Raw genomic sequence first — 4665 nt, forward strand, 5'->3', positions numbered from 1 at the left:
ATAGTACACAATCTTAGGGTACGAGCTAATTAACAGTTTTATTAACGGTCTAACCTTATGGCTTCGTATGTTTTAACTGGCGACATTAGTTTGTGAGAATTTTTATTTTCCAGAAGACGTCTTGCATGAATCAAGTGTTTCTAGGGGCTCACGACTTCAATATTAGGTCGTTAAGTAAACACTTATAGGCAAAGCTATTTTCAGACGAGTTTTCAAATAACTTTGGGATGGTACGACTGACACTTCGCCTAAGGTAATAAAAAAACCAACATTTGACTTGATTTGCTTTCATTGTTAATTTCAGTTTTCTGTGTCCCTAATTAGTCCTTTCCTTTTCACTTTTTAATTATGAAGTGGTTATCATTGGGGAGAAAAGTCTTTGGCGGGGAAACCAAACTCACTCTCGCTGTCTCTCTCTTCCTCTCCCTCCCTCCCTTCCTCCTACTCTCTTCCTCTTCCTCCCTCCCTCCCTCCTTCCTTCACTCTCCCTCTCCCTCTCTCTCGATTGTACTCTTTGATCGTCGGTGATGACCTTTAGCAACCTAACACATACTGATTATTGTAATGATCTTTTAATCGAGATGTATTTTTTCAATACTTTTATCTTGTTTCTCACTTTCCAAGGAAATTCACGAATCTAATGTCAACGACTATCTAAATTACCTGAGAGAGAGGCACTACTTTACGCCCGATGTAATTCTTCGCAAGGTCAACGATATTCCGAAGGACCATCAAAGAGCATTAAAAGCCATCTCCTACGTGGGATGCGCCTTATCGTCTTTGGGACTCATACTAACAATCCTGACTATTGCCTTCTCAAGGTACGGCGATGTTCTATTAAACACACTCGAACCTCTTAACCTTCCTCCTTAGCTATGATTGGCCGCTGTCGGCTACGACCTCCTCCATCAACCTGATCGCACAAAACGTAGCAATAGCCCAATGACCACTTTTCATGCTATTATACCATGACATCGGGAGCTCATCAAGGGTATCCTCTATCTCCCATATTCAACCCTTTCCCGAGTAGATTTATTTATAGAACGACTCCTTTGCGACCCTTGCGAGATTCAGCAGGCCAACTGTTGCAAAAACCAAAGGGAAACATGACATGCAAATTTTCACTGGATCGAAAAATACGAAAACAAGTTTAGTTCGGCTTGAACTCTAGAATGCTAGACCTCCAGACGCTAGAGCTCTAGTAGCTCTATACTCATTAAATGACATCCCGGAGGTGGAAGACAGGCTACATGGCTCCTGGCAACGAGCCCCAGACTCGTTTATGGATGATTTCACCCCGTACACTGGGGAGATTACATCGCTCCTCCTCACACCAAAGACTAGATTCCAGTCCATTGTCAAATCACCTAGGCTCCAGAGCCTCCCTTCCACCTTAAAGAGGTTAAAAAGTACAAAGTCCACTTGAAATTCTTAATCATGTCATTGCAGTTAACCATTGGCCAGTTTACAAAACGGTAAAACCAGATCACGTCAATTTCAAGTCAAGTCATTTTGTCAATTTTCATTCACGTGTTTGGTTGACATGAAATTCAACACCATGAGTTATCATTCTCAATTCACGTAGTGCGGGAATTAAGTTGAGTTAATCTCAGTCATTAATTTAATTTAATGTCACAATTGTTTCCACAGAAAGCTTCGCCGTCTTCGCCCAAATAAGATATTAATTTGCATGAGTCTGTCACTGCTAGCAGCCATCTTACTTTTCACATTTGGTATCAATGGTGTGACAGTATCGGATTCTGTGGACCTGTGCAAGGCTCTGGCCTCGTTGTTGCATTATTTCTTATTCTCGTCTATTGTATGGATGAGTATAGAGGCATATAACCTATATCAAGACCTCGTGAAAGTGATCGATACGACACTAACTTCCCAGAAGGAGTTCATGTGCAGGGCTGGCGTATTAGGATGGAGTAAGTTCTCTAAGTTGAAACTTTAAGGACGGTGCCTACTAATTTAAAGGTATTTTTGCCCCGGTTTATGATTATGCAGGAAATGTAGATCTTAACAAGTGTTATTGAGATCCAAAAAGAAAATTGGGGGTATCCACGCATTTTTCAAAGATAATTGATGAATGATAGTTGTAAAAAGCCTTAAAGTACAAAGCAATGTATTGTGTTTTTTTCTCAAATTGAAGCTTAATTTTCCCTCAAAAATGCATAGTTACCCCTAATTTTCTTTTTGGATACCAAGAGTAGTGACTAAGATCTACTTTCTCCGGATAGGTTTAAACCGTGCAAAATCACTGTCAGTTGGTAAGCATCACCGATAGGAAACTGGAGTATCTCGAGATGCGCAGAATGTTTGCGGAATGACAATAGTAGACACTGTCCTTAACTTGTTCCCGAATTCTTCGCCAATATCACAATTGGTGTGGGTATAGCCTACGTGTAGCAGTACCCACCCCCTGAGGAAAAAGGGGAAGGAGGGAACCTCTCCAGTTTTTCCTCGGTGCGGGGTCACGTAGGTTGGTGTATGTAACAAGTTTGACCCCTTTTTTCATCTTCTTCTTCAGTCATTATTCATTCATTTATTCGTTCGTTTGTTCGTTCACTCATTCATTCACTTATTTATTAATTCGTTTTCCTAAATCGCAGTAATTCCCGCCATAATTGTGGTGATAACGATACTAGCTTAACCTGATTCATATGGATTTCATATGATGGATAACAACAAGCAACCACTGTAAGTAACCTTGCTTTCTCTTTAGGCTCAATTCTCACTTGAAAAGATAAATATAAGATGTGCCTTGAAATTTCTTTAAAACTACAATGCTACGTTTCTGATTTTAGTGGTTAGGGCTTATCTACTCGTGCAACGAAAGCATATACCACATTTGACGTACGCATGTGTAATAGCCTCTTCCTGATTACTGTCTTTTGTTCAAGAAAAAAGTGGTAATGATCAACTTACTACTGAGTTTAATTTGCGTGATGCTTGTGATTTGCGCTAATGCTTATGGCGGATCCTCGGATCTTGAATCTGCGCATAACATGCGTAAAGGAGAACAGCTCTGGGATTGCTTCGTCGTTAATTAATGATAAATGGTAAAGTGATAAATGCGAACGGTAAGTAGGTACGCAATGTGTGCAAAGCCGTGCTTGGGAATGCAACATGTCTCATCGCTTCAGAGCGTTCAAACAAATAAAAGGTGAGGATTTCACCTAGACCTGATTCAAAAAAGATAGGGCGTTTTAAATACATGCATTCAATTTTTTTTAATGAACAATGTATCGCCTATGTGAACGTATGCGGCTGCTCACGAAGAAAATTATAACAGTAGTGTTTCTCTTGAAATTCATCAGACTTGAAATTGTAATTAAAAATACAGAAGGCATACTCTATACGCCTAATAAAGTAATTTACTGTTAAATTTTAGTGGCTGGATGAACGCCAACGCCTTTTACGGCGCTTTTTTGGCCCCAGTTCTCCTCCTTATGGCGTTCAACGTCGTCACTTTTCTTGTAGTAATGAAAGAAATCATACTTCCGTGCAACAGTGTCTGTGTTTGTTTTGCTCGGTCTCAACTGGCTGTTCGCTGGCTTGGCGGCAATCGTTGGAACACTGGTGTTTCACTATCTTTTTACAATCACGTGTTCATTTCAAGGCTTGTTCATTTTTCTGTTACATGGAATTATCAAGACGGAATTTCGAGAAGCATGGCGATGGTTTTCGTCAAGAAACCGCATGGTGGAAATGTTTCGTAGCCAAAGCCTGGTGACTGTTGGCAAGACCCTCAGTTTGTCTTCCCGTAATTTCTCATCGGTGATGCCGGCGCCAGAACATCAAATATCGCTCAGTGGGACAGCGGACAAGGACTCGGGAATCGAATCGAGATCCAAATGAACTCCATTGGGATGTCAACTTAAATATCGTTAACTGTAAATATGTTAACTGAAAGAAGATCATCGGAGCAGCCGTGTTCCGATTGCAAACTGAAGTTATCATGAACAGAGAAATAGACCGTATTCATAAATGGCGGCTAAGTAATTATTTTTTTGTCTTTATGCTAATCATCCTCACCAGCCTCGCTATCACGAACAAAATTCAAAAGAATTTTTGCTCCAAAGAGAGGCTAGTAAGGATGATTAGCACAAAGACAAAAGAATAATTTTTTGGCGGCCATTTATGAATACAGTCTATATCTAATACAAATTTCACACCAGGAAGCATGTAAAAGTAAAGGCACTTTGTGTATTGGAGAATAATAATTCATATAAACATATTAGACAGTGTTAAGGTTAAGTACTGTGCTTCCCGCCTTTGCGATTGCATGTGGGCTTTGCCAACCTTACTCGAAGGTTTTTTTCCGGGTACCCGGGTTTTATTCCTGAACAAAATGGACTCTAAGCTAATTACATCTGGCTATTGAGGGCCGCAAGTTAGAAAACTGTAAAAGGTTATTACGTTTCCTTCCTTATTAGTATCGCATCGTATCGAAGGCAACCAGTTGGCCTACGCAAAGCATAGTGGAAAAAACATGTTAAGCACCCCGGCGGACTACTAGGCCGCACCCTTCCTTCCGAGATTATATTGTTAAACAGTTTTAAATTGTATTATTCTTTGGTGTAGGTTTATAAACTACATATTAGTACAAAATATCATAATTTCCCAAAAGGCTGATATATAAAAAGCTACATTAAGCTT

The 4665-nt window shown here is 40.0% G+C and overlaps 1 pseudogene; it reads left to right on the forward strand.

Annotated features, from left to right (window-relative positions):
* The window catches only part of LOC138037034 (uncharacterized), a 6184-nt pseudogene extending 2192 nt beyond the window's left edge, over positions 1-3992 (forward strand).
* Positions 3993-4665: the final 673 nt, after the last annotated feature.

Source organism: Montipora capricornis, chromosome 2 (assembly GCF_036669925.1).
Source record: "Montipora capricornis isolate CH-2021 chromosome 2, ASM3666992v2, whole genome shotgun sequence".
Lineage (NCBI taxonomy): Eukaryota > Metazoa > Cnidaria > Anthozoa > Scleractinia > Acroporidae > Montipora > Montipora capricornis.